The 12,091-nt window shown below is 31.9% G+C and overlaps 1 protein-coding gene across 1 annotated transcript in view; it reads right to left on the reverse strand.

Annotated features, from left to right (window-relative positions):
• LOC129942453 (zinc finger protein 546) overlaps window positions 1-11,618 on the reverse strand; it is a 130,152-nt gene extending 118,534 nt beyond the window's left edge. The window contains exon 1 of the mRNA XM_056051381.1: window positions 11,473-11,618. The gene's annotated coding sequence lies outside the window, so the exon portion shown is untranslated. The remainder of the gene's footprint in view (window positions 1-11,472) is intronic.
• Window positions 11,619-12,091: the final 473 nt, after the last annotated feature.

Here is a 12,091-nt window from a genome sequence, read left to right on the forward strand (position 1 = left end):
AAATTCCGACTATCTCAGTGAATTGATGAGAACGGTGGCCACCTTCGAGATGTCGTTTTTAAAACCAAATACAATAAAACCTTAATTAAATCCATATTGCCAATACTTTTTGTGTTCTGATTTTTTAACATAAGGAAGTAACCACGCCTTACCCTGTATAACTCTTGCTTTATAAATATTTAAAGCTCTCTATAATTTCTTTAGAATGCGGTGCAAATTTAAAATTAAAGTTTGGAGTAGATATCGGTTTTATGAAACAAAGTTCCAACGAATAATTTACTATTTCAAAGCACCCGATAGAAATGTTTGTAATATGATTCTGACATTTTATTAATAAATTATATTGAATATTGACTTGAAACTATTTCATCATTGGTTTTATACATACATTTTCGATTTAAATTAATTTTAATTCTTGTTCTTCTGTTGTGGTTGGGAGAGTGGTCTTTTTTATTTTCAATATTATTTTGTTGTTCGTTTTAAACATGTTTTATTTATTTAGTTTGCTTGTGTTGACTAAACACCTTGAGAGTTGTTGGATTATAATATAATGTCCACGGTTAGAATGTCCATTTAACTGAAGGTTGCACAAATAGAAATAGTGCTCATGGACCTTATGTCTATACCTAGTCTTGATATTTGTATGAAGATTTAGTTAACAGGTCGCGATGTTGAGGTAGACTTGAGGTGCGGGAGTGTAAAATTCCATTAAAATGTATGTATTTCTTTTTTTAACAAAATAATATGACAGAATCAAGATTATGACTTCTTGAAAGGCCATCATATTATCAAAACTGACTTTTTGTCTTCTTCAAACCGACAAAATTTTTACTTGTTTAATTATATAATTATTATGTTCCTAAATAACAAAATGTGAAATTTGTAATCATTGCAGATTGACAATGTTGCTGATATCAAATTAAACTAACAAAATATATCTAAACATCAAGTCATGTATGAAAGTAAAATTATTGCTTAACCGAATTCTAATTTCATGGACCCCCTAATTGGAAGATCTAATAAATCGAAGTGCTCTCTCAAACGAAGATTTAAATCAGAGTTCTAACGCTGGAGAACTTCATGGCAATTTCCAATCCAAAAGCCGAAAGGAGCTAGAACTCAAGTGTTTATATTTTAACAACCTGAGTTTCAGAGATTAGATCTTTGTCTAGAAATTGGCTGTAAATTAATGTTGAATCAGCCAATCTTTTTAGAGCGAAATAAGAAATTGACTTTAAGTTCACCTTTTATAAATAAAAATGATTTGTTTGTTTAAATAATATTTAATAGTTTTTATGTAAAACTAGTATAATTTTAAATCGCTCACTATTTGTGAAACTGTCATTTTTTGACATCAACAATCCTTAAAGACTACGAAATCAATACAAATTGAAGGACTCATGCTTTAACAACTTATCGAAATTGTTTATATTCTCAACAAAAAAAATTCTTCCTGTTTCAATTTTCAAAAAATAAGCTACTTGCATAAGAGATTCATCAAAATCATGTGATTAAACAACCTTCGAGATACAGCATATAGCTCACAATCATTTCAGGACCCTAACGATTGAATTCGTAATGCTATATAAAGTATTAATTGACCATGAAAAATATTATCATGAAAAGGACATGGTGTTGCAACCGTAACCCTCGCATTGCTGATATTGTTTTCCATTGGTAATTGCAGATCTTCTTTTCTACAAAGAAAAAATAATGTATTGATATCTCTTAAAAAATAGCAGTTTCTTTAATGTCAAAGTGAAACCTTTTATTGAAAAATTATATACCTACATTAGTAGGATTTAGATTTGTATATGTTTCAGACATTTATTTTTGAGCATCAGTATAAAAGCCCTCAGTTATTTATTTTATTAATAATAGAGACTTGAATTAAATTAATATTATATATTGTAACGTGATACTCAACATGTATATTTTCGGAAAAAAAATACAACGGTTTAGTTACAAATCAAAAAAAAAAAAACTGAAAAAAATTTCACCTCGAAAATTTTACGAATTAAAAATGATTATATTTTCAAAATAATTTTGTGCAACGTTTTTAACATCTGGTAAAATTTGACCTAAAAAAGACATTACTCAAAGTTGGTAAAAATTAAATTTTGACTCAAATATCTTTTCAAAGCTTTGAGATATTGGCCTTAAGCTACTTTTATCTGTTTAAAAATAATGTTGTCAACATTCAGTAGAATTTTGAAAAAAAAATTGAATTGACAGTTTTTTTTTTACAAAAAAATTAAAAACCAAAACAAATTTAAAATTTTTGACACAAATATCTTTTCAAAAATTTGAGATCATGGCTTCCCACTAATTTTAACTTATAAAAAATATTGTTTTCAACATTTGGAATAATTTTAAGGAAAATCGAATTGACAGTTTTAACAAAAAGTTTAAACTTAAAAAAAAAATAATAAAAGTTGGTACAATGTGATTTTCAACTCAAACATTATTCCAAAACTTTGAAATATTGGCATCAAACTACTTTTATCTTCTTAAAAATATTGTTGTGAACATTCAGTAAAATTTTAAGGAAAATCAAATAGACAGTTTAAAAAAAATAGAAACCTACATAAAAATTAATAAAAGTTGGTAAAAATTGATTTTTGACTCAAACATCTTTTAAAAAATTTAAGATTATCGCTTTCAGCTTATGTAAGCTTATAAGAAATATTGTTTTCAACATTCGGAACAATTTTGAGAAAAATCGAATTGACAGTTTTTTTTTATAAAAATAAACACCTAACAAAAAAAAAACAATACTAAAACTTGGTAAAAATTTACTTTCAAGAATTAAAAATATTGGGTTCAAACTTATTTTATTTAAAAAAAATATTGTTTTCGGTCCGTTTTTTCATAAAAAAATAAAATATACAGATAATAGTACGCAAATTTGGTAAAGATTGATGTTCGGTTTTAGATGTCTCTCAAATTGATTTCATTCATCTATTTGTTTATATACAAGAAATAAAAAAAAATTAAGAAATGCTACTAACATTGGTAAAAATAAAAAAAATTTACCAATCAAATTTGTTTACGACTAAAAATCTATTAAACAAAACTAGATTTTGAAATAAAACTATTTTACTATATGAAAAATATTGGTGGTAAGAATAATTCAACTGACAACTGACACAATACGAAAACCTACAAAGTTTTAAGCAAGACAAATCGGCAGACGGGATAGGAAGTTATCAGTGTGGGTCGCATCCCAGCCTCAGCACATAAATGTATAGAATAGAAAACACAGCACCTTGAGCTACTAGACTATTTGTAAGGTGATAACAACATAACCTATTAATACAAAAGAGAAGGACAGAGGAGTGAGAACAACAGACAGAAAGAACAAAAGATAACAGCACGCGGTAGGTTTCGAGACTGTCTACTAACTACGCTCACTGATGCTTGATTTCTGTGATCCAACCGAACCTTTATCAGTGCCTAGGCCGTTGCCTCTCTTTTTTGTAATTTTTAGCGCCCTACACAATTTCTCAGCAGAAAAAAAACTTTTAAAAGTCCAACCATGAAATAAATCGCTTACTTACAAACAACAGCAACAGCAGTATAATGTTCCATCTTCTCTCATTCAATAGCAAAACTTCATTTCAGCCACTTGTATATACTCTATACACTTACCTACTCTGTGAGTTGCCCCAATTTACAATAAATTTGCGCTAAAGAATAAAAAAACAAGTACCCACCCTTACCCTTAACCCACGAATTACGCCTAACGCCTTATTCAGTGAAACGTATCTATCTACAAACGTATACCTTCACATAATTTCCATAGTTGTTAGCCCGAGCATGCCATAGACAAAGGAACAAACAAAAAAAAGAGGTCCTTTACCCGCGTTTACTATGTGCCTTTCTATCAAAAACATTCAACTGAGTGATTGCGCGCTTCTAAAGGAAAGGAACAACAGGAGCATGGAAAAGATCCTTGTGTCGAGCTCGTCCTAGCGCCATCGCCATCTCCACCGCATCTCAGCATCAGGCTGAAGGTAACTCGCGATGAGATGAGTAGCCGGGCCGGGCCTGGTCGGGCTGGCCTAGTCGGCTATGGTAAATAAGTATGTAAGAAAAAAACTGATAAACTGCCTACAGTGAAGCGAGAAGCCCATCATCAGCAGCGAAAAGAAATCCAGTGAGAGTAGCTTCTTTTTCTCTGACAAGACTCTGAATTTTTATGCGAGTAAGTGTATTTGTGTGTCTATTTGGCAAGAGATTTGCAAATGAAAAACACTCGTGTCCTCGCCAATCTCAATCGTCTCCGTCTCCATCTCCATCCCTTGCTGTGCGAAAGCCTCGCACCCGTCAAACAACCACTTGGTTTTTGTTTAATTTTCTACACTACCATTTGCGGAATGGAGGGGGTGGAGGTCGTGGGCGACTGACGAAGAAGACAACTTACGGCGTCGACTACGACTGCGACGACGATGACGACGACGACGAAACGGTACATAGGATGAGTGATATTCTTAGTGTATCTGTACTGTAGGGTGTAATAATTCAAGAAAATAATGGCCGTTAATTTTCATAGCTTCTCTGCTTCGAGGACGAGTGGAAGGAGTTTGAAAATCGGATCCTGGCTTGGGATTCCATATACATAGCTTTGTACAGAAGTACACCTATTTATACATTTGAACCGGTCAGAGAGGGTCGAGCGGCTGTCTTCGTCTTCGTCGTCGTCGTCGTCCGTCGTCCGTCGTCGACGTTGCCCATCGACATCGTTACGTCGTTCTCGACATTTTCTTTAGCTGGGCGTCTCGTAATTGGAGCTTCGTGGGGATCGGGTAGCAAGAGGTTGATATGGTGGTGGCACTGTGATGGAAATGAAATATCTAAGCAAAGCTCTGATGGAATAAAAGTGCAGGAAGTCAAGTGACAAAGATTTGTGAGCCTTGAATAAGAGTTGACTATGTATACCTAAAGGAGAAGGGAAGTGGTGGCGACAGGGACAGGGATTGACTAGAGGTACATAACAGAGGTAGGCAATAGGTAGGTAAGGTTTGAGCTAAAAATGGCTTTTTGCCTTTGTATTTCTACCTTAAATATATTATTATGATGAAAATGGAAATTGATGTGGATAATTAAAAGGAATAAATGGTTCGAAAAACTCTTTATACCAACCTAACTACACGAAAATATACCAACACAAACGAATAAAATTGAGAAAGAAAATTGGAAAATTATTTATGAACGAGGGATAAATTGAGTTTAGTTTTGTAAATATGTACATAGGTAGAAAGGTGAACCTCGCTCTCTGCCTAAATATACATACATATTGAGGAAAGAAGGGTGAAAAGTTTAACATTTGAATTGATAAGGTCCTTTGAGTCCAGGAGTTAAGACAAGATTAGGTATTTTGAGTTAGGTTAAAAGTTTTCTTAAGTTGTATTTATTATGAAATTAAAGTTTATTTCAAAAATATATTTTAACGGCTTTTGAGTCTAAGCGAGCTATTTGGCGTATTATCTCCCCGATCAGGTATTTTAAATTGTCAGTAGACTTGAACGACTTAAGAATATAGCATAGGTAGGATGGCATTAAAGGCAAGATAGCTTATTTAGTTTATTTATTGTTAAAAAACGAATTAACCAACACATAATTTAATTTTTAAGGAGCATGCTAGAAAAAGAGATTAGTTTTACCTTTCTATATGACAAAAATTAGTGAGTTCGCAAAGTTTTATTTGTTTTTTGTGCACTATTTCAAAATGGACGGATATAAATTTGATGAAAACAAATGTAAATACAAAATTACGCATACGTCAGTATGCACCATTTCTTGTTGTTTATCGTCATTATTCATGATGATGTAACATAAACTTAACACTATTTTTTGACTCATTTAAGAAGGCATTTTTAATTAAATTCCACTAAAGTAAGATTAAAATAAAATATGAATATGAATTGAATACCTCCATGTGACTTATATACAGAGTTTTGATAAACATTTGAAATTTTGACCCATTATTAATATTGGAGCCTTTATAAAAGGGAATACATTTGAAACTATCATGACTTTCGAGAATTTTTATTAAAATTAAAAATCACTAGAATTTCAAAAAATATAAAAAAAAAAACCTTAAAGCAACAACCTTCTAGTTACAGTGGATTTACAGTTCACTCTAGGCTAACAAGTTTCAATCAACAAGCATTAAAAAGGGAAAACACCCTTTCCAAAGGTCCCAAGAAAACAGTGGATTTTGAGAAAAATTAGAAGTACAGTGGTGGACACGAATTTAGCACATTGCATTGAAAAGAGTACAAGTATTTTTCTAGTTCCAATTCTTTATTACTTTCAAGTAACGGTTCATTTTTATGTTGTTACTATGACTACCTTATATGGAAATTAAAATGTGTAAATGATTCGGCCAAGGATCCGATTAAGACCTCCAGTGCCATTCAAAGCGAACTTTCAACGAACTATGGAGTAAAGTTTTCCTCAAGGACCATAAGACGCCGGCCGATTAAATGAAAACAATTTACGTGGGTGCGTTGTTTAGAGAAAAACGCTTGTATCTAAAAAAATCTGAAGTCTAGGTTACAGTTTGCCAAAGCTCACCTATACAAACCAATTACGAGTAGTTTTTGGAAAAACGTGTTCTGGAACGATGAATCCAAATTCTGATCTGAATTCTGGTTCGGATCGGATGGGAAAAAATATGTATGGCGTGGGAAAAACTTGGAATATGATCCAAGGTACACCATTAAGACGGTGAAACACGTTAGAGGCAACCTTATGGTTTGGGTAGCTTTTTCATTGCACGCCGTTGGCCCCATCGTAAAAATTGACACCAAAATGGATCATATGACACCTTACGCAGAAGACAATGTGCCGTTATTATGGCGCTTCATGCACGACAACGACCCTAAACACACTTCAAAGTTAGTGAAGTGTACCTTAGAGGTGAATAAAATCGACGTTTTGCAGTGGTGAGCACAAGCACCCGATCTTAACCCGATCAAAAATGGGTGGAATGATGTTGAACATCACATTGAGCAAAAAAAACATTCAATTTGACACAATTGTGGCAGGAGATTCAAAAAGCTTGGTATGCAATTCCAAAGTCACAATGTGAAGCTTTGGCTGAAAATTTGCCAAGAAGAATTGCTTCTGTACTGCGAAAAAAAAGGGTTCCCTACCAAATACTAAGAAAAACTTAGAATTGATAACAGTAAGTAAAATTTTATCAAGAAAGTGTTGAATGTGCTAAATTCGTGTCCAGGCGAAATATTGATGTTTCTACATTCCATACTTTTTTGTTCTTACAGCGGTTAAACATAGGTATTTGATGATGAACTATGAAAACATAGTGATATGTACATATATGTAATGGAAATAAAATATAACAAATTTCATAATAAGAAAACAAATTGAAAATTAAATGGTTTTTGTTTTCTTAAACAATAACAAGTGTCAAGCTAAAACTTGACATGTTTTGAAATTCTACAAACTAAAAACGGAAAACCAAAAAATCCGCACGTTCATAGGTCCCTTCTTTTGGCATACCTATTTTTCTCAGCCATATCTCAAGAAAAGGCAGAGATATCGACACTTTTTTTTAAATAGATCTACATTGAATGGTTCCACTTAGCAATTTTTAAAAAAAGGGAAAAATAAACATCTTTTGAACATAACTTCAATTAAATTGTCACGTTCAACTTACGGTTTTGTTTATAAATAAAAAAAAGGAGTACTATATTTGTCATCTCGAATATTAATTATTAATTAAAATGCAAATGACATGGTTTTTATAAAAAATACAAATGTGAAAAAATACTACACAAAACTGATAAAAACTGATTTTTAAATCAAACATCTCGAGATTATCAAGCTATTGACTTCAAAATATTTTTTTTAACATATGTAGGTAAAATTATTTCCTTCTTTCAGTCCAATCAACAATTTTGTATAAGGAATACAAACTTTTAAAATATAATCGGTTTTTAACTTAAATACATCGGGAAACATATGGAAACCTATTTTTTGTCTGTTTGTTAAAAAAATCCCATTAATAACTTAAAAAAGGAAAACCCACAAAAACAACTCAAGTATCTTGATAACAAAGCGATAAACAACTTTTTTTATTATCTTTCACAATCATCATTATCTTATCTTATTCATATTTTGTTAAACTTTTGGAAACAAATGTTAGTTACAAAACTATAAAAATAACACTACGGCAACACCATGCTCTTGCTTCTCTTCTCCACTCCAATATTGCAGATATTCTCAGCAAAACAACAAAATCTGATTAAAATCTTACTACCTCTCTATTTTGTTCTCCAATGCGCCTTCTCTTTCTCAGAAAAAGAAGAAGTATTTATTTCTCCTTTTTCAGATTGTTGCTAAGTTTTTGTGGTTGATTTTTCGTCTTTTTAGTTTGAGTTGAGTGAAGTGTGCCAGTTGCCTCTTTGCCAGTGCTGCGCTCTGTGGCTCTGTGCTGCTGTTTTGTTCTGTGATGTTGGTGTTGTTGTTGTTTTGAATGTGAATTGCAGCCATCGCTGGTTTTCTCAGCTGTCACTCAACATTATTACACACCTTTCGTCTATTCTTTCAGTTTCTTGGTGGTTTGGTTAGTCGAAATCGAAACAAGAAGAGCACAACTACTAACAAAAATTTGCAATAGAAAATCACCAGTGAACGAACAGTGAAGGCAGATAGTGGGAATGACCGAACAAGACAACCAGAAACAACAACACCGAGCATATTATTATGGTTGGATAGCAAATGGCGAGAGGAAAAGAAAAATAATTGACATTTTCTACTACTACTGTACTCTGCGTCTGCATGGGCTGCTATTGCGATTGCGGGTGGGTGTAATGTGTGTACAAAATGAGAAATCAATCATTTTGAGTATTTTGTGAGATGGACATGGACAGGTCTCGTACTCGTTGCACGTTTGCCTTTGGTTGCTACTGTTTCTCCTCAAGCAGAGATAGTTAGTAAAGGCACCGCCCCTCTACTTTTGTTGTAGAGGTGGGATAGTGTGTATTTATTGTTTTATTGCTATTTTTATGTTGTTGTTTTTATATTGAGATAGTTTTCTGATTTTTGATGGGAGTTTATATGTAAATTAATATAAACTCCCATCACTCCATGATTATCATGAACTTAGCGTTTATTTTTGTTTGAGTGTAAGGAAACAGGAATTTTTTGTTCAATATAAGTTATAGTGAACGAAGAAGGATTTAAAAATAACCGGGATTGATTTTTTACAATTTATGATAACCGTGTTGCCGTAGTGTAGATATTTTTGGAAGCTAAAAGAAAAGTTGCTGATTTTACTAAGGGATATGGAAAACACATTCATTTAAGATTTTGAGGCAAAGTTTGTGATGTTCTAATAGGTACCTATATTGATATGAATAATTCTAAGGATTTCAATATCAATCTCGAATGAACCAGTTCTTGAATGGAAGTTTGCGTCATTATAGATTGAAGACCACGATGTGGATGTGTAAATAATTTGTTGACCATTGATAATTTTTCGATTATTAAGGTTAAATAACGTTGATTTGCATTAAAAGCCATTATTAAGGGGTTAAATATGTTAAAAACAAATAAAATAAGCACAATTACTAGTTCAAAAACAATATTTTAAATTGATATTTGAGAGGTTGATGTAGGCAGCATATTTTTCCCATGCGTTCTTTAAAAGTGTGACTTTAATTTTAAATATCTCAAATGAAAGAAACTACAGTGTTTGGACAACATATAATTTTTATCATTCGAAATTTTGAAAACAATAGATTAATTGATTCAAATTTGTTTTTCTATCACATTCTCAAAATAGCACCGGCGAAGAACTAAGGTTAGGCTAGGTTAAAGTGGCTGTCCATGATGGAGTGGAAAACACTTATAAAGAACTTAAGTACACTTTAATTTAACAATCAGAGGGCTTAAAAAGTATGCGTCGGTTTTAAATTGTAAATAAAATTGCATATTTTTGTATTACCTACATAGGTTATTCTTTATACTTGCAATAATTTATATTTAAAAGCTATACAAATATTTTAATAGGGCTTTGTAAAGAAAATTGTTGGATTTACTTTGCAAAATCTATTTAATTAACGACAAGTGCAAAATTACTACTGATTTCTTGAAAATGCAGCTTAAAATGTAAATAGATCTAAGGCTGGTTTCAAAGAGTGTCTTTTGCGATGTTGTTTTAAATTCATGTCATTTCTTAAATTTTGATTTCCTTCCTTCAGCACGTTTTTTTTTGGTTTTAACATCGGCAACACTAACCACCATCTTTTTGTAAAACCTAACACACTCAATACTAGAACTCAACCAACTATTCAACTTCAACTTAAGTCTAATCTCATCTCAAACATTTCCTCATCTACTTCTTTCATTATGATTTACAACAAAAATGAAAAGTAACCAGCTTCAGAACCAGATTCAAAATGATAGCAAAAATATAAGTAAAGGAAATTATAAAAAGAAACGTAAGAAATATATCCTCCATGCTCTTTTATCATTATTATTTTTCTTCTTAGATCAACTTCTCTGTTTATCTTTCTCACTCTTTTTTTCCTAAAAATGTTTGTTGTTTGCAAAAATAAAAGAAACAAAAATAATAAAATCAAAGAAATTCTCAAAGAACGAGACAACATCACACCCAAATATGATTTATTCACACATTCAAAAACTGTTGTTTTTGCTCAAACTCTAAAAAATAAAACCAATTTAATTAAAAGTAAAGTTGAGTGACAAGTAAAGTATAGAGAGAGAGTACAGAGATGCAACAAACTGATGGAGCTATGCCATATCAAGCATATTCAAGCGAGACAGACCGAGAGGTGTTAACGAATACGATTTTGTATGGATGCTGGGTGAATGTGTTTGTTTGTAGCGCAGGCGAACGACGAGTCATATAATAAGAATAACAAAAAGAAAAAGGATAGAGAGACAGAAATAGGACAGATTTGTATGCATTCTTGATGTGCGACGCGACGACACGACAAAAGCACAGTTTGATTGATTGATTTACAAAAAACCACTCAACAAAACAACTGAGTATGAGGCCCAGCATTGATAAGAGTCATATATGACGAGTGGACTCAAATTGACTCAGAGTGTAATCGAAATTCGAATGAGTTGAGTTATGCAGAAAATTTCCTGAAGAGAAACTCAGCGAAAAATCGAAACGCGATAAAAGAGAATCGGAATATGAGATAATTTTTTTTGGCGGGGATTCTCCTCTCTCATTTAATTCGAACAGCTGTTTTTATTCAAGCTGTCATCCGATTTTGCCGTCGGGGTTTTTGTGCAATTTCATAGAATTTATATTTATTCACTAAAATGTTGAAAAATGATTGTATTTTTTAACAAACAAGTTGATAATAGCCTCAATTCAATATATATATAAACTTAAGGGAAAATTTTAACCCTTAAAATTCAGCAAACTGGGAACAAATTTTACTTTAGAACCATGCATCTTACCTTATTTGTGACGTTCTAATCAAGTTTATGTAGAATTTTCATGTTACAGATTGCCTCTATCACTTAATTTATCACTTTAACACAATTGCAGAGTTTAATATTTAAAGGAAACACATTAAAATAAACTTTTTATCACTTCACTTTTAACAAACGGCAGTAGGTTTGCAAAAACACTCAATTCTGTATGTAGCCAATTTGACAGATGACAGCTGGCTCTCGGTTGTCATTTAAAGAAGAAGAGAATTATTTGCCGAAGAGATTCTTTTCAAAGAGAATTGAATGATGATGATTTTAATATTCCTTAAGGGATTGATTGTCGTTAAACCGTTGTGGTTTGAATTTAAAAAAATTATAATTAGAAAATGTTGCCTTAATTAATTTTGTATCCTATATAAATTGTATTTCATTCTTTATTTTTTCTAAGGAAATAAAAGTGAAGTGGAATATTTCATTCCTCTTCACAAATAATGTTTGTTTATATGTGCTCATTGTTGTTGTTGTTATTGTTTCTGGAAGGACAAACAACTCAAATTTGAGTGGCTCCATTCAATAATTCATCGGAATACTGGGTTTTATTGAGTATTGCTGTCTCGTGGGGAAAAAAAGTTTAATCAGACGA

Source organism: Eupeodes corollae, chromosome 1, assembly GCF_945859685.1.
Source record: "Eupeodes corollae chromosome 1, idEupCoro1.1, whole genome shotgun sequence".
NCBI classification, from domain to species: domain Eukaryota; kingdom Metazoa; phylum Arthropoda; class Insecta; order Diptera; family Syrphidae; genus Eupeodes; species Eupeodes corollae.